The following is a 14,911-nucleotide window of genomic DNA, read 5'->3' as shown; positions in this document are numbered from 1 at the left end:
TTGCTCCGAAAGAAAGCCCAAAACTGTGTTTAATATGATCAAGGGACTTTGAAAGGTAAATTTTTAATATGAAAGAACAAATTTGGTTAGTATAATTTTTTGTCATAACATTAAAAAACACTACTTGATACTTCAACACATTAATTGTTGCGTTTGTACCTACATACAATTTTTTTAACAATACTTTGAGGAAGTTTTGTAATTGTTTCTAAAATTTCATTTTAAGAATCAAATATTTCATACACTTTTAAAATTTCATCATTGTGTTTGTTTTTTATTAGTAATATTTGGAATGGTTTAGTGACTGATTCCAAAAACTTTTATTAATCGCTTTGTAGTGGAGCACAAAAGCGTACATCGTTTAGAGAAAATTTCTTAAAAAGTATCCAGAGTTTTCCAGGTGAAAATCTGATTTTGAATCAAATAAAGCTATTTTAAGTTGTTTAAGTCATTTTACATGAAAAAGGTGTCTTTTGATTTCCGAGATATTTTAATTAACAATTTAATGTTTAGAAAACCTCCGAAAAGGCCATTTCCAAGGCTGAAAAGCAATTTTTTTGTGCTTACCAAAATCCTAACATAACTTTATTTGGTTCTAAAAATTAACAGTTGTAAAAAACAAAAAATTTTTGAAAAACAATTGAAGACAAACAATTGACTGAGTTAATTGTTGAAATAGTACAGAAAGGTATAGAAAGTGCTGAAGTTCAGAGTTTAAAAAATTATTTATTTGATTGTTAGAAAGTATTTTCTAGAAAGTTTTTTCGTTTTTCGAGAATGCTTCAAGAGACAATTAGTTGAAGCTACCTGCAAATTTTCAACTCCCTTTGTTTCCTAATTTTGGAGAAAATGGACGGCAAAATTTTGGCTAAATTTGCGCTTTCACGAGTAAACACTGATATGTACAAAAAATGTTTCAAACAAAAGTTGTTTATTTTTTTATAAGAAACATTTTTTAGATTTAAACTTTTGTTCTATCTTTAACGGTTTACAAGATAAGTCTTACGGACCCAAGACTTTGGCTTATGTTGCTTATTTACGAACTCAGCCTTACTTTTTACTTCCTGAGCGCGCTATAAAAATGATATTCTTTTTTCGTTTTTGAGTTATCAAGTTACCTATATTTGCTCGTAGCAAAAATTTGCTCGTAGCATCAATATTTTTAAGCATTACAAACTAGTATACCTTGATATATATTACATATATACAGGGTATAAAAATTAGACCAGATTTTCGTCTGGCAAACGATTTTCGACATTTTTAGTGAAGATTTTGTAAATATAGTAACATAATTTTAAGGAAGATCTGTTGATTACAAATTAAATAAGAAAAGTAGCAAAAAAATCTGAAAAAATTCATTAGTTTTCTTATTTTCTAACAAAAATTTTTACAAAGGTTCAAAAAATTTTATAACGCACTTCTTAGTATAAATACTTAATGTCCTTTAATCTACAATTTAAAGCTAAATTCAAATTACGTAAGTTATATAAAATATAATCTTCAATGTAATGCTTTTTAGATTAATCAATAAAACTTTATCATGTTTTTATGATAGATAGATCATAACCTTACTTAATAATAATTATGTTTTATTATAACTTTATCAGCGTTGGGTATGATTAAAATAATATTTTTACAACAGATAATAATAACAATTTTCTTCACTTACCTACCTTCATTAAAGTTTCTGAGTAAACAGTATAATCTATGAATTCAAACTATAAAATCTATAAAGAGGAAAATACCTATTAAGTATTTCTTTCATAGACATATAAGAATAGACCACGCTAATAACGGACGATTGTTTAAGTGGGAGTCCAGACTCGGTAAAAAGAGAACGATACTCTGACGTACGTTTTTCTCTTTTTTTGGGCGTAACCTACTGATGCACTTGTCCACTTACAGTAAGCACTTGTCCAAGACTGTTAATGCGCAAACGCAACTAAAAAGAAACGAAACGTACGTCAGAGCATCAAGTCTGGGGAGATCACGCTCACTTCTTCAGTCTATTCTTTTATGGGAAATGGCAATGTTTCTGAAATAGTCAGTTTTACCAACTATTTACCGAACGAAACTATGGAATCTGTATATAATAATTTAAAGAAATAGTTTAAAAGTGACAATGGGCACTAAGCCCTTAGGATGTGAACCAGCTCTCCGCCCCTCCTACAGTGCGAACAGTTCGGTAAAATATTGTTTGTATGCCATGCTGAAATACCATAATGGATTGGGAAGAAAGGAACTCGCAATGTTAGGTTGGAAAATGACAAACATGTTTGCCTAATAACGTTTTGAGAATTATATTCTAGAGGCCGCCCTATTAGCTCAGTTGGTTAAGGCATAACCAATTCCGTCCGCGGTATGCTCAGGTTAGCGGGTTCGATTCCCGCCGTCGCATCAAAATTAATTTAATTAATAGTTGTGATGGGCTGGTGTAGTGTATGGCATATGCATGAAGGAGATGGACTCAGCCTCTGAAATTGAGGAGCTGATAAATGAAATTATCAGCGGAAAGGTGGTAAAACACATATATGGTATCACAATGGGGTCTATAGCCTAAGTGTGTTCTTCGTGGACAGCCAATATAACCTAACCTAACCTAACCTATACGTCTAGAGTATTAGGAGAGCATTTGTAATAACTAATATGTTTGCCTGATAAACTTATTATTTCAATTTATGATATATTTGCGTTCAAATTATGTCTAGCGTGTTTGTGAAAATGAGGGGGTGAACCATGGAATTTGACAAAAGAACAAGGAAGCTAAGAACAGGACAGAAAAAAACTTACTAGAGTAAATAATATATAAGATCGTTTTAATAGAAATGAAAATAGGTAACCACTAACAACAATTCTTTACATAAAATTGATTTTTTGTGAATATATTTGACCTTACCAAGTATTGTACATACAATTATAAAAGAAAATTTTTTTAAATATCAAAAGCGAGGTGTAGGTATTAAATACTCGAAAAAAAATTGTAGAAATAACAAAAAAAATTACACAAAACAATGCCAAACAAATTATATAAATTAGAATTAATTACTTATTGTAGTCTTCATATACCAGTGTCGGATTTAAGAAAAAAGACTCAAGGGATAATTTCCATTGGTTGCCCGTTCTAATACCACGCATATCTGAAACATATCAAGCTATACCACGTTTAATCCTAAGTTTACAACCAGATATATGTAAGTAAATACATAAGGAATGCTTTGAGCCTAAACAGTATGCAATTTACCGCATAGTTTACAAAAAAAGGTTACTCTTTGACGAATATTTAGTCTTATCCAGAAGTGAATTGTACCTACAAGTGGCAACGTTGTAAAATTTACTTCTGTGTGGTGATCATGTGCTTATTGCTAGACCGTGTGTTCCGGATGCGCCAGATTTACTGCACTAATAAAACTACCATTTAGGGAACTACCCTTTCGTCCCTTTCTAATATCTCGCGTTCTCTCTCACTTCGATAGAAACATCTTAAATCCGCCTCTTGTCTTCATAAACATAAAATAATCACCATGATGCTTAAAAATCAATGAATTACATCATTAACACTGAAGTATAATACAGTGAAATTACTTTAGCAATTAAAATAATAGTATTCTTTGTTGCAAGGGCTTTGATGCGTGTGATTGGTAAAATACTTCGGTCACAAGGTTAGAAGAAAATATTAACATTCGGTCTCGAGCAGAAATTTTGATCTAAAACTAGACAAAACCGAGCACAATCTACTTGGTACGTAACACTAGCTCTGATGAACTCGTTAACTATCTCTGGGAGGTCAATTTTTCCTCAACCACTTGTGTTGTTTGCAAGGTCACTTAATCGAGACTGTTTTATGATTTAAGAATATCGATTCAGATTGGAAACATTTCCGGAAGAAAAAAATCCGCCTTTTTCGATGCTTTATGGGGCTTTGCTAATCTCTACAGTTCCTCCAAATTGGGATGTAGTGTATACTCAAATTACCAATTTGAAAATTCAAATAGTATTTAAGATGTGCCTATAGGGGCGTTTATTACTTTGAAATCAAATTAATGTCAATTACTTAAAAATAACACTGTCTATACATGATATTTCAACAATTAACTCAGTCAATTGTTTATTTTCACTTGTTAAGATTCATTTTTTTTTTTTTTTTGCAAAGATTTTCTATGACACATTGTCTCCGTGACAACCAAGTGAGAATAAAATATTAAAGCTAAATTTATCTATTTTTCTAACGTGTTGACGATTTTCATCTTATAAATTTCAGCTCGTACTTTCTTAGTCACCTTTATCGCTTGAGAGAATTTACTTCTGTTGATGTTTATCTTTGAGGAAAAATTGATGTACAAGAAAGGATTTAAATTTGATAATTAGATGGAATCTTTGCACACAAAAAAAGTATTTATATTTATTAAAAATTTGTTCAAGGTAAATCCATGATTTAATGGCGAAGATTATATGAACGCTATGCTCTAATGATTTGTGATTGTTCATATATGTAAAAATAAAGAATGTTTTCATTTGTTTTTAACAATTGTTTAAATTTTCCTAAAATTACTTACAATATTAAGATCCGTCCAGACATAAAACTACAAAAAAAGACATGCCAATACCGGAATACCTACTCCAGTGTGTAGTTAAAAAATGTCCATCTTTAGGTAAAATCAGCTGAATGTTATAAACAAATTAGTTAATTTGTTTAAACAGTTACACAATACGTGAGATATACAGTGAAACCTGGTTAAGTGAGACAGCAAGGAACCTGCATTTCTCACTTTTAAATATATTCCATTTACTCAGTGTCTCAGATATTCAGGTATAAATAAATGAAGGTATAAATACAGAGGGAAAAATACTGGTGGGCTAGTGCATGGTATATGCATGAAGGATGTGCACTCAGCCTCCGAAATTGAGGAGCTGATAAATGAAATTATCAGCGGAAAGGTGGAAAAACACATGTATGTTATCACAATGGGCTCTATAACCTAAGTGTGTCCTTCGTGGACAGCCAATACAACCTAACCTAACCTAGCCTACATAATAATACAAGAATCTAAATAAACTATTCTGAGAAAAAAAGGCACTTACGCCCTTATTATATCCAACTCTTCAATTGATAATTTTCACTCATAATTAACAGGTTCACGCAATTAAGAGCAAACAAAAAATTGAACGATTTAAACAAAAAAAAAAAACAGCAATCAACCTTGAAATAAAGATTTGTTTTTTTTTTTTATTATTAAATAAATTTTAATCTTAATTATTCAAATGATTCAAATAAATATCAGGAACTGAATACATATATCATTAATTGAGTAAATTATTATTAAATAAAAGAGATACTTGAAGTTGTAGCCAATCCCCGCTTCAATTCATATTCATGTGTATTTGAATTGGTTTTTTGGCAATTAGCTTAAATTTTTATTGAATCGCCTACTTATGCTTGGTTGTAAGTATAGTAAGGTGTTATAACAATTTATTATTTGTTCAATATGATTGAATTCAAGGATTGTTGAACAAATTTCTCTTGAATATAATTATGGAATGTCACACCTTAGAATCTTTACTTTTGATTTTAACTTGATTTTAAGACAAATGAAAACAAACAATTGACTGAGTTAATTGTTGAAATTCCATTTATAGACAGTGTTGATTTCTTTATCACATAACACATACATACATGTCACACATATATAATTGGTATAGCCATAACATACTTACTATACAATTTGCGCTCTCACGGGTAAACAAGGATGTTTATGAAAAAATGTTTCAAACAAAAGTTGTTTATTTTATAAGGAACATTTTTTATATTTAAACTTATGTTCTATCTCTAACGGTTTACAAGATGGGTCCTACGAACCCAAGACCCAATTGACCTATGTTGCTCACTTACGAACTTGACCTCACTTTTTACGTCCTCAGCACGCTATAAAAATTTCAGCTTGATATCTTTTTTCGTTTTTGAGTAATCGTGATGGCAGACGGACAGACGACAGACAGACAGATAGACAACCGGAAACGGACTAATTAGGTGATTTTATGAACAACTGTACCAAAATTTTGTTCATAGTATTAATATTTTTAAGCGTTACAAACTTGGGACTAAACTTAGTATACCTTGATATATTTCATATATACATGGTATAATAATAATAATGGGGTTTCACCTCCGTTTTTAAGTTATCTTGCTATAACAGAGGCCACCCATATCATTATTTTTTAGAGGTAATTAATTATCTGTGTACCAAATTTCATCATAATCTGGTCAGCTGTTTTTGTAGGATTGAATAACAAGCATCAAAAAATTTCAAATATCCTAAATTTCTAATATCTAAACATTCAAATAACTAATTTTATTTTCGCAGTACTTTCGCAGTAAATTATAAGACAACTTATAAAAACACAATGTAACAAAATTATAGACTGTATAAAGATAGTTTTTATAAATTTATTCTTTGACTAGAGTGATACCCACCCGCTTCGCTGGGTTTAAAAGTAAAGATTGATAAAAATTGCTCTCGCTTATCCCCTTTCTTTAACACTCGAAAAAATGGTAAGGATTGTTTTACACAGGTAAAATATATGTATGGTTTTATTTTTTTTAAAATGTATAATAGCCTTAATTATTCATTGAGTACATCAGAAAAGATAGTCGTGAATTATTTTATATTGACTATTTTTGCAGAAATCTGTAATTTCTGGTAATGTCAAATGACTACTTTTACAGAAATCTGTAATTTACGGTAATGTCAAATTAAATTAATTTTTAAATTTTTTATTAATATATCTTTAAAAATTATATCTCATGTGTTATTCTGATAATGAGCTATATTGCTGTACAGTTTCATTAAAAAACATTCACTAGTTTTAGCGTGAAAGCGTAACAAACAAACAAACATGCTTACTTTCGCATTTATAATATATAGAGATTTAATTTTTTTTTTTTTTTTGAGAATGAAAATTGAAATGTGCGCGGTAGGGACGCGGGAAAAGTAGCTATATATATATATAAAATGAATACATATATAAGTAACCTTGATTTAATAACAAACTATTTAAAAATTATTATTGTTTGTTATGAAAACATAGACAAGTTTAAAAAAAAACTAGTATTTGTAAAAAAATTCGAAAAAAAAAAAAATTTATATTTATATGATATATGTATATCTCTTTTTTGTTCGTACGCCTCGGATTGTGATTGAATCAAGGCCGTCCTCATCGAGAAATAGATACATATAGGTGATTCAGATTGAATTGTACAAATTTATAAATTATTATCTTATATATTATTTCTCCAGCATGCTTTTATCTGTCCATCAGTCCCATGCGCAAGGGAGGGGTTTTGGGGGACACCACCCCATCCCATTGAGAACGTGTTCACATAATCTTTCAATTATCAATAAAGTCCTGTAAATGCACTCATTTATTTCCACTGACGAATCAGATATCCACGCATATTTTGAGCTCGGTACATTCTTTGACTTTGTTTTTGAGTGGAGTACATCAAACAGAAAACCTAGATTTTGGGCGAGGCTACGAACTGACTGACGCTGCGAAACATATTTTGATTGAAGAGGAAACGCTGGAGTGAAAATCTTCAAAACCATGAGCGATATTCAATTTCAACTTTTTGAACTAGAATATTCAATTTTGCACGATGTTTCCCGTCACATCTGGGTTGCCAAAGTTCAACTTTAGCGAAAACGCATTGACGGACGGGATGCCAAAAATTCACTCGAAGCATTCTATATTAGCAATAAAGATGTATTTCCGTAGACATTCGTAAAGGTAAATTCTTCGGGTTCTGGCAGTTTTACATGTGAAAACAGCGACGAATGAACGCGCCTTTTCAACCTTGTGTCGCCTCAAAGCATAGCTCGTCAATGTCTGTCGTCCAACTTAGGTTTAAGTTATGATATCAATGGTTTTTTAACGATGTAACATATTTATATAATTCGATGTATTTAATAAGATGATGTATTATAGGTAAAGTTTAGGCTAGATACTATAGTTTTTAAGACGTATTTTAACTTGAACTTGAACAGACTTTAGTTTTTCACTTACTAAGTTCAACTTTGGAAATTTTCAAAAGTCATAAAAAAACTTTTTTTTTGTTTTTGTTTCGTTTTATTTATTTAAGTGACAAAAAAAAAACTTGAATATTTTGAAAGTAATTTACATGAAAGTCATAAAAGAGACACCTACATAAATATGTTTTAGTCAATACACTTGAAATCTGAGAAATTTTTAACCTTAAATTTTTTAATCAAAAAATTTTGTAAATCACTTTTTAAAATGTCAATTTTTTTATTTTTAAATCAATTATCCTACAAACAAAAAAAAAACGTATTAAACCAAACCAGTCATATTAACAAATTAGTGTTGGAATAAACAATTTTGATTTAGGAAAATTTTCATCAAAAAATTATCTGGAAGTATTCTCTCGAAATTCGAAAAGAAAGATGGGTCACTTTTTCCATGAATTTTTTCAAGAACTGTGTACTTTTGAGTCTAAGACAGTTGCATGAGAAAATACGTCGTTTGCTTTCGAGAGTATATAGATATACAGTTTACAGGCAAATCGTCTTTTTATACCATGTATATGAAATATACCAAGGTATACTAAGTTTAGTCCCAAGTTTGTAACGCTTAAAAATATTGATACTATGAACAAAATTTTGGTATAGGAGTGCATGAAATCACCTAATTAGTCCATTTTCGGTTGTCTGTCTGTCTGTCGTCTGTCTGTCCATCTGTCATCACGATTACTCAAAAACTAAAAAAGATATCAAGCTGAAATTTTTATAGCGTGCTTAGGACGTAAAAAGTGAGGTCGAATTTGTAAATGAGCAACGAGGACCCATCTTGTAAACCGTAAGAGATAGAACAAAAGTTTAAAAAATGTTCCTTATAAAAAAATAACAACTTTTGTTTGAAACATTTTTTCATAAACATCACTGTTAACCCGTGTGAGCGTAAATTAAATAGTACGTATTATTTATATGTGTATATCAGTTATATATGTATGTGTAATGTGATAGAGTAACCAACACTGTCCATACATGGTATTTCAACAATTAACTCAGTCAATTGTTTGTTTTCACTTGTTTAATAAAGAAATAATCTAAATAATTAAATTCATTTTAACTAATTTCTATCACAAGTTTTTTTTTTTAATTTACTGAGTACGGCTTATAATTAACTAACGAAAGTACACGAACAGGATCGAATATTTTCGAAAATAATATTTTTTGTTTATGATTTTGTTCGATAGGTTGAAAAAATATGAAAAATTTATAATTCGAAAGTAGACTAAATTATATGAAGGTAGAAATAGTTTCAGCCACAAATACCATTTGAAAAATAAAAGTTATTTATGTTTTAAATCGAGCGAGAGCAAAATGATCATAACGGGAGTACTGAAGAGTTAAAAAAAGCATTAAAATTTCTGAATCAGACGTATTCAATACAACACCATTAAAAACATGATGCTGTGGTTAAAATGTATTATACTCATGTGATATGTATGCAATCGTATTTATTAATATATTGATACTGTATTTGTAATATTTATTTTTTTTTTAATTTTATAAATAATATTATTTATAAATAATATGTCATTTTTTGTAATTCCCGCCATGTTCCATGCAAGAATATGTGCTTGTGTATATAACGGACAAACAATACAAAAAGAAAAGCCGGATTTGTTTAAAGTAGTTCGGTTGTTTGAGCAAGTCGGTGAATGTTCACTAATTTTTAGGGTAAATGGTCGTTCAAAGTCCCTTGATCACAACAAACACAGTTTTAGGGCTTCTTGCGGGGGAAATTGTGAGTTATTTCATTTTAAAATTGTGATTTTGAACACAGTATTTTATGGAAGAACTCGCGATAATCTTAATTGGACAAAAATTAATCGGTGATTGAGCTTCAAAAAAGTTTTCATCATAAAGAAAATTTATCAAGGATTCTATTTATGCAAATGAAAACAATAAATTATTTATATCTTGCCCCCTGTGAGAATCGAACTCACGACCCCTGGTTTACAAGACCAGTGCTCTGCCTCTGAGCTAAGGAGGCGTTGGTGTCCATCCTAATAGTTAATTAGGAGTAGCGCCTAAAATTTAAGATAAAACTCATTTTTTTCGATATTCGTGGTTTATTTCACCCGAAATTCAAAACTGTAGGATATGAGGCCAATAAAGAACCCTATTTGGCACGAAAATATAGTTCATTTAACTATTAAACAAATATTTTCTAATAAATTGCTCAAAATCGATCTGAGAAATAAAATCCTCGCATAAAATTTCAAAAATAAGACATCAAAAAACCGTTATTGATTATTTGAGAATAATATTAAAACAATAACATCGTAATATTGTAAATGAAAATGATTAAATATAAAAAAATTGCCCCCTGTGAGAATCGAACTCACGACCCCTGGTTTACAAGACCAGTGCTCTGCCTCTGAGCTAAGCAGGCGTTGATGTGAAACAAAAAAATTATTTTTTATTCTTTTGTACATTTTTTTTGGAGTTGATCTTTTATATCACTTATACGCATATTGTCTATATCTAATAAAAACTACTGAACCGAAAAACAATTATGGGACAAGAAACAACAAATTTTCAAAATCGATTTCCTTAAAATGATTTTGTGCATTTACATTCAGTACGTGATACTGAATCTATTTAAATAAAAAAAATAACTCCTGTAATTTAATGTAGAAAATAATTCTCTGAAGTCTAAAGTATTCATAGTATCATAATTTTTTTTATCTGTTTAAGTCTCCTGAATGGCTGAACTTCGAAATATAAGACGTTTTTTTAATGTTTTTATGTGAGAATATGTTTTCTTTTATAAATATATAACTTATCTGCAAAAGTGAGGGGAACTAACACCCAACAGGAAATTGCTTGTAATAAAAATATAAAAAACAATTGTATTTTAAATTTGAATTTTATAATTTTTTTTTTCATGTAGAACATTGAACAACTACTTAAACAATCTATCATGCATGGCGTTATCTGTGTGAAAACTAAAACACAATTTAAACAACTCAAAACAAACAATTGACTGAGTTAATTGTAGAAATACCCTATATAGAAAGTGTTGAACATCAGTGCTTGCATTATTTTATATAAATTAGAAAATGTTCTAAAGTATTTACTAGACACTCTGGTTGGAACGGTAATGAGAGAGCAGACAAGCTGGCCAAACTGGGAACCACCATGGCTCCCACTCAAGAAAAGCTTGCGAGGATGCCTTACCAAGAAGGTCTTAACAGATTAAGAGATAATCTGAAAAACCAACAATTAAAGGCATGGACCAGCTACGAGGGAGGGAGAATCGCCAAAAGCCTGTTGGGTGAAGGAAACTCGCTCGGTAACAGAGCCGAGGAGATCTTGAAACTAAACAGAGCTGATATTAGAGTCATCGTAGAGTTACTCACAGGACATGATAACCTGAACAAGTTCCAACATCAGATTGGAAAAAGACAATCTCCCGCGTGTGACAGATGCGGAGAAAATTCAGAAGAAGCATCGATCCACTTTCTCTGTTACTGTCCGGCGCTCATACAGCATCGAAGAAAATGATTTGGTCCGGCCATAGTCGAACCAGAGGAAATTAGGAAATTCAGCGCTAGGCAAATCCTGGGTTTCAGTACATCAGTTGGTTATAATAGCCACTGAAAAGCGTAGCGGGGATAGAGTACAAGGGTCTATTTGGCTAGGTGCTCTGAACCATTGCTTTGAGGCCCGATGCTCGAGCATGGCCCGCTAATCTCCATACCCATACCTATACCCATTTACTAGAATGTTTTTCTTACTTCGAAAATGTTTTCCAAGGCCACTAGTTGAAGATTCAACTGTCTATCCTTCAAAGTTTTGGAGAAAATATAAACACAAATTTTTTTCCTAATTTGCGCCCTCACGGGTAAACAGTGACGTTTACGAAAAATATTTCAAACAAATTTTTTATTTTATAAGGAACATTTTCTTCATTTAAACTGTTGTTCTAGCTCTTACGGTTTACAAGATGGGTCCTAAGAACTTAAGATGCAATTGACCTATGTTGCTCATTTACGAACTCGACCTCATTTTTTATGTTCTACGTATTCTATAAAAATTTCAACTCGATATTTAGTTATGGTAATCACAGGCTGATAGACGGACAGACAGACAACCGGAAATGGACTATTTAGGTGATTTTATGAGCACCTATACCAAACTTTTTGTTCGTAGCATGAATATTTTTAAGCGTTACAAACTTCAGATTAAACTTAGTATACCTTGATATATTTCATATATACATGGTATAAATATAATTAATTATGACTTGCGGTACTAAATTTGACCATAATATCTATTTAAAATATTTTATGTTATAGACCAATTTTTTATTATTTTTTAATTGGTCACTATTCAACTCATATAAATATTTTATCAACGCTTAGTGAATGGAAGTTAAATTATTTGACGGTTTCACATAAGATTTTTACCCCCATACACGTGCAAGTCGTAATTAAAAACTTATTATACAACGCCTCCTTAGCTCAGAGGCAGAGCACTGGTCTTGTAAACCAGGGGTCGTGAGTTCGATTCTCACAGGAGGCAATTGTGAACAATCTATAATTTTGGACTAAATTTCATTTCATTTGTTTTAGGTTTCCCAAATCTATATTTTTTTTGTGGCAGAATATTGAAAATGCATTTTGTTGCTCCTAAAAATCTTACTATAAACTCAATTCAATTATAACATCTCTATATATTATAAATGCGAAAGTAAGCATGTTTGTTTGTTACGCTTTCACGCTTAAACTAGCGAACGGTTTTAAATGAAACTGGTCATACTTCAGAATAACACATGAGATATAATTTATAAAGATATAGTAATAAAAATAAAAAATCAAAAAAAATTTTAAAATTAATTTAATTTGACATTACCATAAATTACAGATTTCTGTAAAAGTAGTCATTTGTCATTACCAGAAATTGCAGATTTCTGTAAAAATAGTCAATATAAAATATTTCAGGGCCATCTTTTCTGATATACTCAACAAATAATTTCGACTATTATACATTTAAAAAAATAGAAAATCATACATATATTTTAGCTGGGTAAAACAATCCTTACCATTATTTCGAGTGTTATAGAAAGGGGATAAGCGAGAGCAATCTTTATCAATCTTTACTTTTAAACCCAGCGAAGCAGGTGGGTATCACTCTAGTAACATAATAAAATATTTATAAATAAATAACATGAAATAATAATTAAAACATTTTAATTACAAATATTTTATTTTTATATATATAGATTGATTATAAAAAGTAAAAATGTTTGTATGTATGTACTTTAAATCTTTTGACCTCATTAGATTATAAGTCTAATCAATTTCAATTTCATTCAACATACATATCGGGTGTCTCTCTCTAAATTTACTGCAATTCAATGCAATAATTCATTTCTTTATGCATTCACTATAGAGTGATACCCACCCGCTTCGCTGGGTTTAAAATTAAAGATTGATAAAGATTGCTCTCGCTTTTCCCCTTTCTATAAATCTCGAAATAATGGTAACGATTGTTTTACACAGGTAAAATATATGTAAGGTTTTCTATTTATTTAAATGTATAATAGTCGTAATTATTCATTGAGTATATCAGAATAGATGGCCGTGAAATATTTTATATTGACTATTTTTACAGAAATCTGTAAAATCTGGTGTGAAATGTCAAATTAAATTAATTTTTAAATTTTTATTTTTTTTTATTACTGTATCTTTATAAAGTATATCTCATGTGTTATTCTGAAGTATGAGCTATATTGCTGTACAGTTTCATTAAAAATCATTCGCTAGTTTTAGCGTGAAAGCGTAACAAACAAACAAACAAACATGCTTACTCTCGCATTTATAATATATAAAGATGCGCTTAGTTGGTGTAAACGCTACGGTATTGGTCCGCAGTCGCTCACTCCACCATCTGGTCAGTGACAAACGAGACTTTGTTGAAGCAACTATTGTGTAGTTTTAAAAATTTTCGTTAGAAGAAACGGAAATTTTTGTTTGTTTTGTCTGTATAATAACGTACACTCCCGTTTTTTTTCCTTTTAATACTGTCACTGTCACTGCGTACAATACAAGGGATGAACCGTGTCGCAGGACTTAAAAAGAGCACCCAAAAGAATTAAGAACCCCCCCCCTCCCTTAAATTTTAGAATTGATTTACACTTAGTCTTAGTAGTAATATTGTGTATTTTTATCGAAACAAGAAGTGTCACTTTTAAATTTAACAGAACAGATAAATGAGTCACCCAATACAATTACAATACATGCATTTTAAAACTTAGTTAATTCTTTTTCACAAAATACAAAAATGATTAAAAAAAGTAAATATAACTAACTTAATGAACTAAAAAATTAATAAATTAATAATCACAGAAGGATCAAAATATTAATAAATAAGGAGTACACATCATTAAAAAAGAAGTGAAGTTCTTTTGTGAACAAACTACACTCTAAACCATTTAAAATGATACCATTTAATATTATGACATCATAATTCAACAAAAAAAAAAATGCTATCGTTGTTTAACTTGTATGAAATCAATGAGATAGATTGTTTAATTTAGGTATAGACCTTTATATTATAAAATTCTATATCTACAATAATGACTACATTCACCAACAAAGCTTAGGACCTCTTTAATCTACATATACCGATAGGTTACACTTTACAGATTTGAAACCAATCCCAGTGATTTTACTTTACTGGAGTTTGTGAAACTGTAAAGCGAAATACATGTCCATCGAGGCGAAATTTAAGGAAGTAAAACTAGGAGCAGTGTAGATTAAAGGTTAATTTTTTTATACCCTGTATATATGTAATATATATCAAGGTATACTAAGTTTAGTTCC

At 30.2% G+C, this 14,911-nt stretch overlaps 3 non-coding genes across 3 annotated transcripts; 1 reads left to right on the top strand and 2 right to left on the bottom strand.

Moving 5' to 3' along the window:
* Nucleotides 1-9,999: 9,999 nt before the first annotated feature.
* Nucleotides 10,000-10,071, bottom strand: Trnat-ugu. The gene has a single exon. It is a non-coding gene; the product is annotated as a tRNA-Thr (tRNA).
* A 330-nt stretch (nucleotides 10,072-10,401) lies between these two features.
* Nucleotides 10,402-10,473, bottom strand: Trnat-ugu. Its single transcript has one exon. It is a non-coding gene; the product is annotated as a tRNA-Thr (tRNA).
* A 2,063-nt stretch (nucleotides 10,474-12,536) lies between these two features.
* On the top strand, nucleotides 12,537-12,608 carry Trnat-ugu. Its single transcript has one exon. It is a non-coding gene; the product is annotated as a tRNA-Thr (tRNA).
* The last annotated feature ends 2,303 nt before the right edge of the window (nucleotides 12,609-14,911 follow it).

This window comes from Chrysoperla carnea, chromosome X (genome assembly GCF_905475395.1).
Source record: "Chrysoperla carnea chromosome X, inChrCarn1.1, whole genome shotgun sequence".
NCBI classification, from domain to species: domain Eukaryota; kingdom Metazoa; phylum Arthropoda; class Insecta; order Neuroptera; family Chrysopidae; genus Chrysoperla; species Chrysoperla carnea.
Note: the sequence above shows the minus strand (reverse complement) of the source record. Positions and strands in the feature narration are given on the sequence as shown.